The sequence below is a fragment of the Phoca vitulina genome, unplaced genomic scaffold, assembly GCF_004348235.1.
Source record: "Phoca vitulina isolate PV1807 unplaced genomic scaffold, GSC_HSeal_1.0 scaffold33, whole genome shotgun sequence".
Classification (NCBI taxonomy): Eukaryota; Metazoa; Chordata; class Mammalia; order Carnivora; family Phocidae; genus Phoca; species Phoca vitulina.
The window spans coordinates 12,095,016-12,113,349 of NW_022589736.1; the positions used below are offsets into that span (position 1 = coordinate 12,095,016).

At 38.4% G+C, this 18,334-nt stretch overlaps 1 long non-coding RNA gene across 1 annotated transcript in view; it reads right to left on the reverse strand.

Moving 5' to 3' along the window:
• Nucleotides 1-17,771, reverse strand: part of LOC116645648 — a 120,658-nt gene extending 102,887 nt beyond the window's left edge. The window contains exon 1 of the long non-coding RNA XR_004301986.1: nt 17,102-17,771. This is a non-coding gene — a long non-coding RNA (uncharacterized LOC116645648). The remainder of the gene's footprint in view (nt 1-17,101) is intronic.
• Between the last annotated feature and the right edge of the window lie 563 nt (nt 17,772-18,334).

Below are 18,334 nucleotides of genomic sequence, written 5' to 3' on the forward strand. Positions count from 1 at the left end.
CTTTTTGGAGGAACATACACTTAATAAGAAAATAAGAAAAACAGGAATATTAAGGACTTTCTGGATGACATTTACATCTGTTCTTCTCAGACATCTTTCTCTGTTTATGGAACTACCGAGTCTTGCTTGTTTAAGTATCTGCTAGTCTTGACTGGCACTGTGGCTACAGCACAGAATAGTTGAAAATGTAGAATGGGGATGTTGTTGCCCTCCTAAATTCAAACCATTCACCTCATCTGATTTTACTTATTTCATCTGCTTGTGCATTGTTTCTACTTGACCTGCTTGCTGAAAATACTGCTTACTGAGTTTGGAGGATAGGGCAAGGGAAAGACACTTTCCATCCTAAAATTAACAATGCCGCTTTGCTTCTTCATACATAAGCATTTTGAATTTTCATCCAGCCTCTCTGGGTATTTCAAGAACTACTATAATTATTTTGCCAGCATTTTAAAAATTTGCATTCTGCTTTTTTCTTAATGTGTGAAATGTTATCAGAAAAAAAAAAAAATCTTCAAGGCAAATGTGGCCCATGCTTCCTGATCCATTGGTGAGATGCCCAGTTTCCATGTGCTCTTTGGTTAAATTCCCTTAAGAGAAGGCATGTCTGGTGGTTGATCTGGCACAGATTCTATTTTCGAGAAAATAAAAGAGACTTCTGATCAAGAAAGATAACAGAACTTCCTATATCTATGGAGTGAGAGACAATGTAGTGGGAGTATGTATAATTTACAACAGCTAGATTTTCCTCTTGTAATTTATCTTTGCCCCAACAAGTTAAAGCCTTTTCCTGTCACCAAAACGAAGGGGAAGGCAGGGCCTAGCCCTCAGTCACAGGTGTGAACAGCAGGAACAGGTGAGCTGAGAGCTGAAAAATCCAAACCTCAGCAGGACTGTTTCCCAAGACAACTTGCCCGAGGACCGGGGTTGCTGTCAGGCCTACAGAGACTTTTCAAGATGATCCCTAGTTCCAATCACTCGTATTTCTTCTCCCTAAATATTTAGTCGCATGGCTAAAAAATTTATAAGTTTCAAAAAATTCCTGCAGCCTATTTAAAATTAGAGTTTCCCAGCTAAAAGGCAGATGACATAAAATTTCAATAAGCTCATTTGAAGCATCTCAGACTCGCCGCAAAATTGTTTCCCCCCAGGGAGCACTAGACACTTTAAAGAGACAACCAGGTATGGCAGAAAGAACAATAGTAGAAAAAGGTGCTGTCAAAAATCTCATCTTTGCTGCCTATGAGCTGTATGAACATAGACAAATTTTTAAAATCCTATGAGGCTCTCCACATCTACAAAAGTGGAGGTCAAAATATTGATGTCTCTTAACACATAGCAGACTACTGGGCACATAGTAGGGTTTTCCATTGTTACATCTTTCTTCTTTCCTGCTACTCTCCTTGCCTCAATATCTAAGAGGTGAAGGCTTCATTCCTATTGACTGAAAGCTTATCCAAACTATTTATGATTCAGTACCTTATCTGTATGTTATCTTCTCCCTCCCTCTTACTCTTTTTTAATAAACCCTTTATACGTTGCTTTTCTGTGTGTGTTGGGGGGGCACGGGGAGAGCATTATACCTTTCAATACTAAATGAGAATGAATTCTCAATTGTGAAGAATTTTTGAAGTAGCCTATGCCTTTTTAAAATCATACATACCATACAGCAGTACTGTTATGATTATAAAAGTTATTCTATAATACACAAGTTGGTAAACAAGTGATACTCCTTTTCTTCTTTTCTTTCCTTTTTTTTTTCCCCATCCACCAAATTTAATCTACTCTGACACTACTCTCCTGGCTGGGGAAAAAAATGCGATCTCTGTCATTATCAAGGTGCCTTCCTTCCTTCCTTTGTATGAGATAAGAATCCGGGTCTTGCCTGGGTGCAGACCAAGTCGTGCATGTAGAGCGTTGCCCCTTTACTAGCATGCAAATAGATCTTAACAGGTTATCTCTAATCCTTTTATCAAACTCCCTGGTAATATTTTTTTCTCAATATTTTAAAGTTGAGGAAGATGAAGTTCAGAGACTCTTAGTGATTTACCGTTCACAAAGCTAGCATATGATGAAGCAAACATTTAACACAGGATTGCCTAGTTGTAAAAATTGCACTCTTTGAACTGCATCATGCTCTATCCCAGAGAATATCAGAGTATCGTGATGCACAACAACCTTTTAATGTAACATTTGATGCAGATATATCTGTGGCATTAACTTCCAGATTACCTCTGGTGTGAGTCTTGTAGATTCCTTTTAACTGAAACTCACAGTCAGAAGCTTAGAAATATACCCTCACTAGTTTTAGCAGACTTCATTTTAAAGCAATGTGACGGGGACGCCTGAGTGGCTTAGTCGGTTGAGTGTTGCACTCTTGGTTTTGGTTCAGGGTCATGATCTCAGGGTCATGGGATGGAGCCCCGTGTGTCTCAGGCTCCAAGCTCAGCAAGGAGTCTGCTTCTCTCTCCTCACTCTGGCCCTCCCCTGACTTGCATTCTCTCTCTCTCTTTCTCAAATAAATTAAATAGATCTTAAAAAATGATAAAGCAGTGCAACCGTGATATATTAGAGAGAAATATAATCAAAAGAAAGAAAAATAAGTAACAAATAGTTATTAGCTCTAAAAGAGTTTTTCAGCATCTCCCAAGGAGTGGCTGATTCATTTATGAATAGAGAATCTTTATCTAGACCACATATGCATGCCATTGCCTTTCATGGAATGGCCCACCTGTGGTATATTCTTGTGCAGTTGTTTTGCTATCATCACTTTCTGACTCAGTTTGCCATATTGTTATGTTGGTGTGCTGGTCTAATGTCTGATGAATATATTCTTAGTGATCCAGATTATCCACATAGAGTTCTCTGAGCACCCTAGATAGGAGGACTTAAGTATAGTGTATGACAGGGTAGTCAGACAACTGGAATTAGAGTACTTACATCATAAGCCCAGTTCTACTGGGTTGTATTACATTAGAGAAATTATGAAATATGTCTGAGCCACGATTTCATGATCAGTAAGATGATGGCAATGACAACATCAACTCTCTAGGATTGTGTGAAGGTCAAATAGGGTAATGAATATATTTTATACAGAGCACTATGTCATGATATGTTAGCTGTGGAAAAAAGAACAAAGCATATATTAGTACAGCTGTTCCCTCAAAGCCCTAAATTCCTGAAATTTACCTGATCAGGGATATCCTCTTCTTTGGGCTTATGTCTTCTGTTTTGTATCAGCTTTGTTTTCTTAACAGAGATTGCCCTAGAAATAGCTCCCCTTTACAGTTCTGTATGTAATGTAGTTTATTGGCTTCTCAAAGATCCTGTGTAAAAGGAAGACCTGTTTTCACTACAAAGGTGACATCTTCTCCCTCCTGGAGTTAACTTTTGTGCAATAACAATTAAGGGTCATTGACTTGGTCTCTCCTGACACTTTGGATATATTGTCTTCAAACCCTGATTAAAATATTATAAAGGGATTGCCCCCCCAAAAGAGCCAATTTTATGGCTCTCCTGAAGCCGTCAAATTTTTCCTTAGTTCTTAGTTCATACCGGAGAGGCACTGGGGCTCATTATGCAAATTTAAATGACTTATACACAACCCAAATCACCTTAGGTTATACTAATGAGTTCTAGATAAGAAAGAATGAACACAAAATTGCATCAAGGGTATTTAGGAATAACTGCCCAACGGAAAGAATAATGAGGTAAATCGTAAAGGAAAGCTATGGAAAGATTTTTAAAATAATATATCAAACCTTCAATCGTTTTTAAAAGTATGTTCACCTGCTAATGTGTGGTACATCTGAACTGGGTATGTGAGTAGGAAACCTTGCAGAATATTAAGCACCAGTGAACTTGCTAAGGTGGGGTCTTGGTTAAAAGACCAGATTTTGTCTTTTCCAGTGCCAGCCTTGAAGGCAAGAGATCCCCACTCTACCCCCAAAAAACTGCAAAGCTGGTGACAAGAGATTTTAGTGAGATATTTCACTGTACCTGACAAGGATGGAAACTGTTGAAAACACTGGGTCTTGCAGCAACATGTAACTCTTCACTAACCCTAGGAGCTACCTGGCCACATGGGAATTCAGACCTAAATGAAAGCGTCCAGGACTCAAAAAAGCAGAAGAAACATGGGCTAAAATAAAACCAAAGAACAGAGATTTTTTTTCAGAACCCTGCCCCTTCAGGAATTCTCAGTTTGGGGATCTGCATTAATGTCCCTCTCAGAACATATTAGGAAGGGTTCAATGTCTAAGGAAAGAGTCCATTTCAGAGCATTTAAGCTGAAAGAAATTTATTATCTGATGAAGTTTGAGCAGAAATGGTATTAGATGACTTAAAACTAGTTCAGAGGATGAAGAAACAAACTCTAAGCTGAGTTTCCAGGAATGACTCCTAAATCCATACTGCAAAAGTGGGTCACCAAAGTGCTACTGCTTCCACCTCAATCAGAAAGCTGTAGAATAAAAAAAAAAAAAAGTCAGAAAAACTTCTGGGTCCAAGACCACACTGTCCCTGCCTCAGTCCATTCTCAGTGCATGTCCCAAGTCCTGCCTCTGTCCTCATTTGACTCCTTCAAATCCAGGACTCCAAGAGGAAATCTGATTGGCAGAACCTAAAACACACGTGGGTACCCTACCCTTAAGAGAGTGTTAGAAATAGAGTTTTTAGCTTGTCAGTCTTTGTGTACTAGAAGCCATCACATTGTGTATTGAATGAGCAAGTTCATAGTTTCTGCCAAACTGCTCTTGAAATCCCCAGATGGTCCTGATCTTACAGAATATGATTCCAAGGAAGGGAGTAAAACTGACATCTCTTGAGGAAAAGAAATGGTGCAGGAGAAAATAGACTCTTCTGTGTATGAGAGGAAGATGTTGCTCCACATACAGATGTGTAAAGGGGTACAGGAATCATTCTTTTTTGTTTTGCAATGTCTGCTGTTTATCCTCTTTAGATAGTGCTTCTCTCTGAGTTTGTCTTATTACCCTATTTGTGGTGGTACTTGGGTATTTGTTATGGCTAAGAAAGATGAACTTAACTGCTATCCCTACCAATAGTGGCCTCCTGGGTGTGCCAATACTGAGCAAGTGGCCTATGCAAGGGGTTCTTTCCGACGTATTTGCAAGAAAGCATACTTGGGCAAAGGCGGGGGAGGGGGGAGGCATTAAGGATAAGCACTATGACCACGTGAATTTTTCTATTTTGATATGAAATGAAACTAATCAACTTAATAATAGAAATAGAACTAGAGTATTGAATAAGCTTGGTGATTATAGTTGGAATAGCTAATATTTGAAACAATAGAATAGCAGAAAAACAATATCTTATGTGAAGATTTCATTCTAATGTTAGCTTATAAAGTAAAAATTATGTATAGTCAAATTAACCTTGACAATTTCAAATCACCTATAACATGTAGTATATTTGTATATAGGCCTAGAGTGGAGTCCTTATGAATCCTAAGATTAATATCCACTTAGACCAAAAGAAGGAATAAAAAGAAAGGCTGTATTCAGATGTCTGGGCATTCAAAATACTGACCATTGGGAAAATGATCAAATTCTAAGATGGGAATGAATGTTAGATGGAGAATTTTAAAATGTTTGCCTGAAAAGATTACTCAATTTAGTGTTTTTTTATTAAGAACATTAATTATAATATATGTTACTGTTTGATATTATAAGAACTAATCAATACAAAAGAGTCAACTCTTCAAAAGGGTGCAAAATTAGCTCTCCAATTATCATGTGCTTATGGAAAGACACAACTATTTAGAATGGAGATGGAACTTGAAAAGTTTGGACATTGTTCCTGATTCTGTCATTAATAACCTTAAAATAAGACATTCCCTTTACTTTTCCATATCTTATTCTTCCTTTTGGGAAATGGGGTTATAGCCATAGCTCCCATCACTGAATACATTATTAGAGTGAATTTTCTAACCCTCCTGACTACCAGACCTTCTCCAACCTGGCCATTCCACCAGGCTGCCCCTCATCATTCATGACTTAGCTCAATACTTACTTCTTCAGGTGACCTCCCATCTCAACTGATCCTGTAGGACATACTCTAATTACCTCTATTAAAGATGAAACTATGTATTGTAATTCTTCATTTGTTTATCTTCAGTCTAGAAAGTTCCTTGTGATTATTAGCTATTTCTCTACATCTTAATACAGTGCTTGATTAATGATAAATGCTCAATAAATGTATATTCAAGAAATAGAAAATAATAGAATCTTAGGAATGAAAGGGAGTAATTTTTAAATTTCTGATTCAGTGTTGGAATCTCTTTGTAATATTCTTAATATATGGATTCTAGGCTTTTATACAATTAAAAAAATGGAAGCCCATATTGTTACTTTACTTCTTCCTTAAATTAAATGAGGGTGTCTTCCTCTAACTTCAAAAAGTATTTACCCAGAAGATATTTTGACCATGTGTTAGTTTTATTCTAGTTAATATAAGACCTTGTCCCTGACTTCAAGAAGCTCTAAAGTTAGTAGAGAAAACAGACCTGAAGATGAGCAATTATAACACTCATATTTACCAAGCTTTATATGATTAAAAAGTGAATGTCTGGGGTGCCTGGGTGGCTCAGTCAGTTAAGCACCTGCCTTCGGCTCTGGTCATGAGCCCCACATCGGGCTCCCTGCTCAGCAGTCTGCTTCTCCCTCTCCCTCTGCTGCTCCCCCTGCTTATGTGTGCGCTCTCTCTCTCAGTGTGTCAGATAAATAGATAAAATCTTTAAAAAAAAAAAAGTGGTCTGTGCTTTAAGACCAAGGGGTTGCCTAAATATATTACTTCCAGTAGCACACTGAGTGATGACTAGGACATTATGTAGAAACTTCTACCAGATGGCATTCCAGATGTGTCACAGAGAATTACAAATAATAATAGTGTTTATTATATCCTAGGCACTATTCTAAGAAATTTACATTATTAAATCATTTAATATTAACATAACACAGTGAGGTTGGTATTGGGACACAAAGAAGCTAAGTAACATGCCTAAGGTCCCACAGCTAGCACGCAGGAGGGTTGGGATGTCCACAGTGACAGTTTGGTTCTTGAGTTTGGACTCAGCCACCATGCCACACTGCAAGACAGAAGCTCTTTCCCATGGGAGCTTCATGAAAAGGAACTGTCATTTGCTTGAATTCTGCTATTACCTAAGCAAACACAAAGTATAAAAACAGTATCTAGAACCAAATAAATACATATTCTATATGTTGGAAGTTTGAACAATTATATGAAGACAGAGATTCTCTGGACTTTGCAGATGAGCCCTGAATGGAGAGAGCAACCATATTAATTCTATCCTCAAAAAAAAAAGATGAACTGAAGTAGAATCCCAACTGAGGGGAGAATAAACTCTGGAGAGAACAGGGCCACAGACGATTGTCATAGTCACACCTACCAAATGATTGAGTCCATTGACTAGTGGAGACACAGTGGGATACATTTGCATATATTTCACACACATACACACATGATATATAGAGATTGCATCCATTATCTTGAAAAATATGTATTAAATATTTCACAACACTAATTTACTAATAGCAATGTAAAAGGTCAGCATAAAAGAGTGATAGTTATTTAACAGTCAAGATTCTGGTACCCATAGAGGACAGATCAAATAAGCTGCATATCTCATTAAGTGATGCCTAAACAAAATCTTTCCTCCTACATGGTGTGCCACACATTATGACACCACATATCACTCTATGTATATGTGACATTATGGAAACAGAGAGGATGCAGGAGCCATTTGGAACTACATATAAAACAAATGCATTTTCCTCATGATGATCCTTCAAATATCTCCCCGAGGCCCTTCTTCTCCAGCTTAATTGTTCTCTTGTTGTACAGGTTTATCCTTGATGTATATATGATATCTGAGACTTCACCACCCTATTCATCCTCCTCTTAATGCATTCTCATTGGCAGTATGCCACTTCAGACAACCCAGAATCGAATGCAATACTGCACATCTGATGTATTCATGTGATGCCCAGAAGACTGATATATGCATTGACCTTGACTTCCTCACCCGGTTCTATTACTGTGCCTACATTGGCATTTACTATTATTATCTGATGCACTTCTAGAATAGATTGACCTTTTGTTTTTTTCATATGAACAACTATTAATCTGGGTCTCCCCTATTCTGTAACTTATTTCATCTTGTTAGGGTTAGCCTATTTTTCTGATCCAGGATGATTATAGGGGGTTAGTTGGTATCTCTTTACAGTGATTCTATCAGCAAATCAAATTGGTAAACTCAGTTTCCAGTCATTCATAGATTTGATAAGTAGATATTTACTATCAGTAACGTTGTTACTAAAATATCAACATGTGATAATTATTGCAAAAATTCTTTGAAATATTTGGAGGAAAATCTCATTACAAGTAAAAGAATACTTTGTTTACATTTAATGTAATTATTAAAACTATGGGGTTTAAATCTACCATCTTATTATTTTCTCACTGTCCTCTCTGATTTATGTTCCTTTTTCCCCTTAATTTTTCTCTTTATTTTGATTTATCAAATATCTTTTAGTAATTCATTCCAATTCCTTTACTAATTTTTTTATCCAAACTACATTATATATTTAATATAGCATTTGAGAATATAATATCTAGATATAGATATTAATATTATACCACTTAGTGATTAATGTAAAAATTTTACAACAGTGTAATTCCATTTATACCCCTCTCTTCCTTTATACTCTTGTTATGAGATTATTTATCACAATTTAAAAAAAAAAATCCCTGCCTTCTAATGGTTACATGTGGTTCTGCTGTAAGTCTACTTTTACAAACTGATTTTTCTCTTTATATCTCCTTTTTAAATAAATTATGGATTATAGGGCGCCTGGGTGTCTCAGTTGGTTAAGCAACTGCCTTCGGCTCAGGTCATGATCCTGGAGTCCCGGGATCGAGTCCCGCATCGGGCTCCCTGCTCAGCAGGGAGTCTGCTTCTCCCTCTGACCCTCCTCCCTCTCATGCTCTCTGTCTCTCATTCTCTCTCTCTCAAATAAATAAATAAAATCTTTAAAAAAAATAAATAAAAATAAATAAATAAATAAATAAATTATGGATTATATCCTGTTGAGACTCTGGATTCTATTATCTTTCTCTGAGGAATCTGAAAACTTTTATTCTAGTAGGCAATTAAGTTGCTACAAATCAACTTGGACTGATAGAAGCTTGATTTTTTTTTTTTAATATTGTTAAGGTAAATCTTTTACTTTTGTCTTAATCCTAGTGTAAATGCTGTAGTCCTTGGGTAGTACATCTACCCATAAATCCCAAAGCCCTTTTGGGATTTCAAAATATTTGCCAAGCCCCTCTAACTTGATGAGACCTGAATTCTTAATTCAGTCTTTTATGTGGTGTGCAGCTGCTGAGATCCCTGTCAGCTCTTTCAGGCTTTAACTGCCATTTTCCTCCTGAGCTCCCCTGGTGACTTGCCTTGCACATACACTCTTCAGGGTTTGAAGTATTTAAAGAGAGTCTGTATGCCAGTTTGGGGGCTTCTCCCTCTGTGGCACCATTCATTTTGGAATTCCCTCACCTCTTTTTGGAATTCTCAGCTACTTTGCATCCCCAGACTTCATCCTCTTGCACATCAGGCTAATCAAACTTCGTCTTGATCTTATTCATCCCTGGCTGGGGGGTGGGGCGAGTGGGAGTTCCCTTCAGGGCAAAAGTTATTGCATCTAGGTCTTACCCATTGTGGTTTCCTTCTGTCAAAAATTGAGGCCCCTCCAGTTTCTACTTGATTTTGGTCACTTTCTAGTTCTTCAAACACCTTTTTAAATATAATTTTTATCAGCAGGAAAACTAGTCCAACAAAAGCAACTCTGCAATTACTGAAAATCAGAACCTAAAGATATTTTAAAACATGAATTCATTTTTTATCTAAAAGAATGAATTATATGTGTGAGGTAACAGAAGTATAATAACACAGTGTGAAGATCTGACTCTGAATTGCCGTTCTAACCTAGATCACATCTCTGACTGTGGGTAAGTTGCTCCTTCTGTAAGCTTCATTTTCCTCCTCTTTAAAAAATGGCCCTTTTCCTTGGGATGCTGTGATTCTCAAAAGATATTAGTTCCTTATCCAATCCCTCAACTGAAGGAGACTGAATTTAACATTTTGAAGCAATGTAAACACTACTGGGGAGGGCAGAGCTCTGAGAGTTACTGTAGATCCCCAGGTTGCCTAAAGCAAGTAAGAATCTCTTTTGTTAAGTTCTACAGGTAACAATACATAGCCTTACTTGTGTCTCATTCCTTGCTCTTGACTTTGCCTCCTTTGTGGGAAAGAGAGATCCAGGTAAAAGTTGCCTTCCCCAGTAATTTTTTTTTTTTTTTTAAAGATTTTATTTATTTATTTGACAGAGAGAGACAGAGTGAGAGAGGGAACACAAGCGGGGGGAGGGGAGAGGGAGAAGCAGGCTTCCCGCAGAGTGGGGAGCCCGATGCGGGGCTTGATCCCAGGACCCTGGGATCATGACCTGAGCCGAAGGCAGACGCTTAACGACTGAGCCACCCAGGCGCCCCTCCCCAGTAATTTTTAACTGCAAGAAAAGGTGGTGCTACTGGCCTATCTGCTGTTGTTTTCATTAGATCTCTTTGAGAAATGAGTTAGAGAAATAGAAATTGGTGGAGTTTTTTTTGTTTTTCTTTGTTTGTTTTGAAAAGCATCAGCCACAAAGAAAATTATGGCACAGAGAGGTTTAATAAAAAAGGAGAGTTGTGTTTCTATTTGGATATATCATGGAAAAGGATTGTTTTCTTGACTGAAGCCAATAAGTATGCCATATGATTCCTCTTCTACTCAAAAAGTTATTTTCCAACCTGTTTATTGTGGTACTTTTTAGTACTTTTAACTTGTTCCCTCAAATTAGCTATATAATCAACTATTATAAAATAGTTTCAACAGCATTGCGCATATATATATAAATCATACTACTAGGAGAAAATTCTACTTGTGAAATATTGGATATTGAAGCTTATAAACTAGAATTTGGATTTTTTATAAAATTCACATTCCTAAAATTTTGGAGTCTCCTAGTCCATGATTTTATTTATCTACCTTTATTCAGAATAAACAAATTGAAAAAGAAAGGGGGAACAAAACACATACATTCCTACACTTACATTTCAGATTTAGACTGTGAAGGGCAGTCCTGGAGTGAGGACACTACTGTGCTATAGAAGGATCTCCCCTTCACTAGAAAAGGAAACCAGCAATGGCACCTCTCAGAAGTCTTTCCAGATAAATTGCTATGCTAATAAAGTTCCTAACACTGGGTAGAAAAAGGAGGAGCTTCAGGCAGGATAAATACACATGTGCTAAAAGATACACATGAAGGGAGAAAGAGAGGGGAAAGGTGGAGAATAGAGAACACTAGGATTATAAAATTACTGTAATACACAGAAGGTGAAGTGTCATTATATCAGGAGACAAAGTTATGTTAAGGAAAAACAATAGTCTTTATTATCAGACAGCTGGGTGTGAATCTTGATTCTACCTAATTCTTGGTGTAATTGTGGAAATTACTTCTCTGAGTTTTAGCCTTCTCATATGTAAAAATGGCAATAATATTCAAAAACCCACATATATTTCAATGTTATTATGAAGATTAAATTAGTTACCTGATGTGAAAATATGTACCCTGATATCATACGGTAGAAACAGGTAGAATGAAGTTGTGAATCAAATGAGTGAGCCAAACTTCCAAATTCGCTCTTGTTTGGATGTATGTTTTTGGCAATTTTTTAAAAATTATTTTTAAAGAAAAGCAAAATCAAAAAGATATTGGACTTCACTGTCTATAAGGAAGAATTACTTTTTATTTCATATAAATATATAATTGATCTGTACAATACAGATAGATCACTAACATTATTTCAGCATTTTATGTATTTCAATGAACAAGTTAAATTTTCCATTTATAAGTTTTAAAGAGCAGGCTGAAAACCTGCTACAAAAGATTTTTTTTTTTTTTTTAAATTACGTGTTCCAACAAGGGTCAGAGCTAAAGAGATAGCTACGGTTACTAATGTTCACATCCTAAGTGATGTTCCAGGTGGAAAACAATACATGAGCTAATTCATTCACACATCTATTTGATCCAGTGGCAAGGTTTAGCAGCAGTATTCACTTGAGCTGACCTCAGGTAGATTGGAGCTACATGGCTCATCTCTTCTTTAACTGCATTTTACTGAGCATTTTTTTCTTTTGAGAGAGAGAGAGCAAGAGAGTGAGCATGAGTGGGGGAGGGGCAGAGGGAAAGGAAGAGAATTTTTTTTTTTAATAAAGATCTTATTTATTTGAGAAAGATAGACAGAGAGATGAGAGAGAGCATGAGCGGGGAGGAGAGTGAGAAGCAGACTTCTCACTGAGCAGGGAGCCTGACGAGGGGTTCGATCACAGGACCCTGGGATCATGACCCAAGCCGAAGGCAGATGCTTAACCAACTGAGCCACCCAGACACCCCAAGAGAATCTTAAACAGGCTCCATGCTCAGCTTGATCTTATGACCCTGAGATCATGACCTGAGTTGAAATCAAGAGGTAGATACTTAACTGACTGAACCACCCCAGGAACATTTATTTATTTTTTTTTTTTTTTTATTTAAAGTTTTTTTTTTTTTTTTAATTTATTTATTAGAGAGCGAGCGAGAGAGAAACAGCATGAGAGGGGAGAGGGTCAGAGGGAGAAGCAGGCTCCCTGCTGAGCAGGGAGCCCGATGTGGGACTCGATCCCGGGACTCCGGGATCATGACCCGAGCCGAAGGCAGTCGCTTAACCAACTGAGCCACCCAGGCGCCCCCCCAGGAACATTTATTAACCTAAACAATCTTATCTGTATAATCTCTTATACCTTTGTCAACAATCCTCTAAGGCTGATACTATTTTCTCTTCTTCACAATAGAGGCAGCTGAAGTTCAGGAAGTTTTCCCAAAGTCACAGGCCCAGCAAGAGACATAGCTGGATTCAGAATCCCATATTTTATGCATCAAAGCTCCACTGTTGTGTATACCCTCCCCAAGTGGACAGTCATGGAAATCTCAATGGCTTCTATATTGGTTAAGAAGATCAGAGTAACCCATACTGTGTTTGTTGCAAGTGTTCCACCATTTTGCAAGTTGGAAGAATGTGAAACAGAACACCAAGAGATTTCTTTGGTTGAGAAAGTAAGCCACAAAGTGACAGCCTCATGAATGTGTGAGTGTGTGTGTAAATGTGTGGTCATCCATGTAAATCAGAAGTGCTTCCAGACACTGTGCTTTGGCCACACTCATTGTTTATGAGATAATTGTGTATACATACTGATTGCAAGTATTTTTGTTTCTGTAGCAAACTGCTAGATGGAATCTACATAATCCCCTGTCCCCTACTTATTTTCCCTCAGTTGTTACCTGGATACATTGAATGAAAACCCTAAATCTCTGGCAGCTCCCCAAAGTAGGCAGTGTGAGAGTGCTCAAAGCATGTGGTTTGGGAATATTTCTTGAGCACATTAGCCAGAGAAAGTCTTTGTCCACATCATTAAACAAGTGATTTCAAAGAAGATTATTTTCTACAGGTAGTTAATGGTCAAAATAGACACGAGGTGAGTTTTTCAGGAGCCATTTCAGTCTGAATGCTGGGAAAATACTACCTTTGTAGATGAGCATATGTTTGATTACATCATATTCTTAACTTTTCAGCAGTTTTTTTTTCACTCATACTTTGTAACTCCCTGCCCCCCCCATATTACTTGAAGATTTCTTGTCATCCAATGTAATTTTGAAACCAAAAGAATATTGGACACCTCTATAAGGTTAATTGGCAACAACTAGATTTTCAGTAAAGGAGGTTTGGATAGATAAAACTGAAGAAATCGCCAAAGACCTCACAGGACAACCATAAAGGAATAAGTTAAGGATTTCTAGTTAATGGTTTATTTTATGTACTAATCCAGTTTCATTCACTCATGGCTCAATACATATTGGTTGGGGATAAAACAGTGAATAAAACTATAGAGTTTTGCCCCCTCAAATGAATAGATCCAAGCAAATAGGCAATTACAGTGCAGTAGGTTACAGCCATTTATAATACAGCATGATTTGATAGATGAAGAGAGGCCCCTGACTCAAGAAGGATGGTGGGAATGGTTCTTGAAGGAGTTGGTGATGAAAATGGGCTGAAAGGACAAGTATGAGATCTACTGAGAATGAATCTATGGAAAGAAACACTTTGAGAAGAGAGTTCAGCTTTGTACATGTTGTTTTTACGGTGTCTCAAATACATACTAATAATAGCTAATGTTTCCACTGCTAAAAATGTGTCAGACAAGTTTTAAATGTTGTCTTCAGTGCTCTCAATAGCCTGATGTGGTAGATATTTTTATCCCCCTTTTTATATCAAGGTTGAAATAAATATTTGTGAGTCATTACTGCATTGATAGTAATTGAAGCCATGGGAGGGTTTGAAGTTGTCCAATGGAGATAGAAACTGGAAGAAGAGGGCTTATGAAATATCCTGAGGAATATCACAAAGTAGGCAGAGAGTGAACAACTAAAAAGATGGAAGAAAAGCAAAGAGAGTGCTGTATAATGGAAACAAGGGAAAAATTCACATAAAGAAGACATGAGTGGTCCACCATGCCAGAAGAGAAGTCAGGGATCATAACAACCAAGTATGGTGACAAGGAATGGGTGCCATTTTGCAGGGAGCTAAAGAGAGAACAGAAAGTAAGGACCTAGAGGCAGTGAGGAAAATAAAATGCATTCAAATACAAGGCTGAAAGGAAAGCAGAGAGAGTTAGCAGTACAGAGTGGAACATGGGTTTGGGGGGCTTTGTTGATTTGTAGGCCTGATTCCTATAAAAAGGTGCCAAAGGGAGCTGAAGAGGGTGGGAAATAAATCCAAGCAGAACATTAGCTCAGGCTGGGAGGAGAAACATTTCTTTAATTTATTTGAGAGAGAGAGAATGAGAGAGAGCAAGCACATGAGAGGGGGGAGGGTCAGAGGGAGAAGCAGACTCCCTGCTGAGCAGGGAGCCCGATGCGGGACTCGATCCAGGGACTCCAGGATCATGACCTGAGCCGAAGGCAGTCGCTTAACCAACTGAGCCACCCAGGCGCCCTGGAGAAACATTTCTTTAACATAGCAGGAAGGAAGGAGAGAGAGAAGGTTGCTTCTGAATAGGGGCATGTGTATATATTCTATCTTCTCTGTCATAACTCCTGCTCTTCATGTAGATTGTATTATGGAATTTAGTCAGGCTTAAATTAGCCAACCAACACTACCCTGATTCTGTTGAGGTTCATGAAGACAGTGGGTTGTGTTTATTTGCTTTTTATCTAGTCAGTCACATACTGGTTAGTATTTACTTTCAATTGTAAAGAGCATTTTAAAAAATCAAGAGTGAGCATAAAATTAACATATCCCACCACCTCATTTATTCATTTTCTTCTGATCTGGTCACTGTTCTTACACATTGGGAAATGCTGTCAGGATTTCCTACTCATATTAATATTTTGAATTTCAGAGGGTGGTGAAAAAGTTTGGTAACTTAGATATAGCTTTGAGACAAACACGTCTACACCATCTTGGTTCTTGTATTGGAATCCTTTTTGTTCAGCATTGCTGCAAAAGTTATTTTCGGAACATCATATGGATTTTTCATTGAAACATCTGTGTTAACTTTTATTATCCCTGGTCTGCTTTGTAATTTTGGAAACAGATATAAAGGAACGAGGAACCCAAAGCACAGTAATATAGTGGGAAGCATCCTTCATAAGTCAATTGAGGAATTTAATAATCTCTTTAGAAATAAGCTCTGCAGCTATGAGAAAAATGTGTGGGTTAAAGGCCTTCCAATTAAGAAAGGTTTCTCTGTGGATTTATAGGCTGGTGGTTCACTCTTCCTGTTCGTGTTTCCATAGCAACTGTCAGGTAGATTTTCTGCTACTTGCTAGGAAGTTGGAAATGTTGAGTCTGGTTGAGCCTTTTCAATTCAGTGAAGCTTAAATGAAATTCTTTGCAAGGAACTGGCATTTAGCCTGGGTCATTTATTCATATCTAGAAGAAAAAATCAATTATAGTAATCAAATGTGCAAATTTTTTTATTGGGATTATTTTTGGTACATATTTTGTGCTGTAATCTATTTTTAATGTCAGGGTACTAAAGGTTTGAAGGGCTGCAGCTGGCCTCTTTGCCATCTGATGGCTTGTGGCTTTAATTACAGCCCAAGACCTAGGAAAGCATTCCTTTTGCTGGTCTACTTTTGCAAGCTATAATCACCCCTGGTGATATTCAGAAGCAAACGAGGATCCAGGAGACTCATTAGGTTGAGACACCTATACTGCACAAAATACAATGCACAACCTTTTATTCTTTTATTTTTTCTGTCCTGTTGGTTATTTGAATTACATCCTGGGAAATAAATAATTTATATGCCATTATTTAAAGTTCTTGGGAGTACGGTATCTTCATTTTCCCTTCAGGTTAAACCCACTTGGGCGTCACTCACTGTGGTTCATATCAACCCACGTTGACTGATGTGTGACAGCTCCATGTAGGACACTGTCCTTTAATCCTTAAAAACAAATCAAGTCTGTAGGTGGGTAAAGTGAGCACACTGCCATCGCCCCGTATATAACGTACGTATATGCCACGGGAAGGACAGACATCTAAGGGACGTTACTTAGTGTCTTCTTTTGTTAGCGTCTTTGCTTACTGGCATAGAAACAGCTGCTCCTACAGAAAATAAGGCACAATTCTTATTTCACACTGTGGTTCTATTTATATACCAGCTCCCCTGTGGACATTTTTTATAAGATATATTATTTACAGCAATAGCTTTGAATGCATATTTCAGTTCATTTCTCTCCACCGCTCTTCTCTTGTCATATGTATACCACGCCTTTATCTATTGTAGTGATGCTTCATATTATATAGTAAGATTGATTATTGGTAAAAATACAAATAAAACTGAAAGAGAGAGAGAGAGAGAGAGAGAGAGAGAGAGAGTTTATAAAAAAAAAAAAAAAAGCCAGAGCTGAAATGTCTTTTACTTACTTGCCTTGCCTTGTCTTATTTTCTTCCTCTTTGGTCTGGAAACTGTGCTTTCTTCTAGTAAGCTAAATAAAAACTTTCTGAGAGAAGCAATTGAAGCCGAAGGAAGCTCACTCTTCAGTCGCTATACTAGGAAGTGGAAATGAAGTCTCTCAGCTCTGCTCTCAGCTTTATTTACTCTAAAAGGTGGGCAATTTTCTCTTAAAATAAATCTTACTTGGAGTTGCCTGGCTCCGTCAGAAGATACTCCTATACCCAAGAGCAGAGAGTCAGAGAAAAGTGAGATTCTGAACATTTGTCCGGGTGTGGTATCCTGCAGAGGGACTGGACTGACTTAGTTAGGAAAATATATTAAAATAGGTGCATGAAGGGATAAATTGTTGGGCACAGAGATAATTCTGACTCAGGCTTTGACACTTGCAAGCAGACCATTCTGGGTAAAATAATGAAGTGAAAGCATCTTGCTTTGGGAGGGCAGCAAGGACTGGATTTTGGCTGTCACTACTTGGGAAAAGCGAGGCTGTCTCTGCGGCTGGCATTTACACATTGGATCAGAGCTTCCTCACACCTTCTCTTCCTCCCAGGCAGGTGCCCCTTCTGCCATTAGTCCCTCTGGCCCAGCACGGGGCCAGGCTGGGCACATGCCCATGGGACCAAGGACACCTCACACTGCTCCTTGGCTTAGTGTGGTTTTCATTCTGTAGATGGGCTCTTTCAGGCTCTCCTGTTGTCCCTGACTTCAAAGTCCCTCAGTCCTCGAGGTCATGGCTCCTGCTGAATATACCACTAGCCTCCAGGCTAGCCTAGCTCTCTTCTAGACTTACTTCCTGGAAAAAATACCATCCTTTTCTGACTGGGCCTCAGATCCACTACTTTGGCTTCACAGTGAGACAACTTCTTAGTTTTTCTGGAGCTGCCTGCTCAGCTCCTGTCTTTTCTCTGGCTGATGGCAAGTGTCTTACTTAGCGCTGCTGAGCTGAGCCACTCAACGGGCTAAGATAACTTTTTCCCAGGGGCGCCTGGGTGGCTCAGTCGTTAAGCGTCTGCCTTCGGCTCAGGTCATGATCCCAGGGTCCTGGGATCGAGCCCTGCATCGGGCTCCCTGCCCCACAGGAAGTCTGCTTCTCCCTCTCCCACTCCCCCTGCTTGTGTTCTCTCTCTCGCTGTCTCTCTCTCTCTCAAAAAATAAATAAAATCTTTAAAAAAAAAAAAAAAAAAAAGATAACTTTTTCCCAG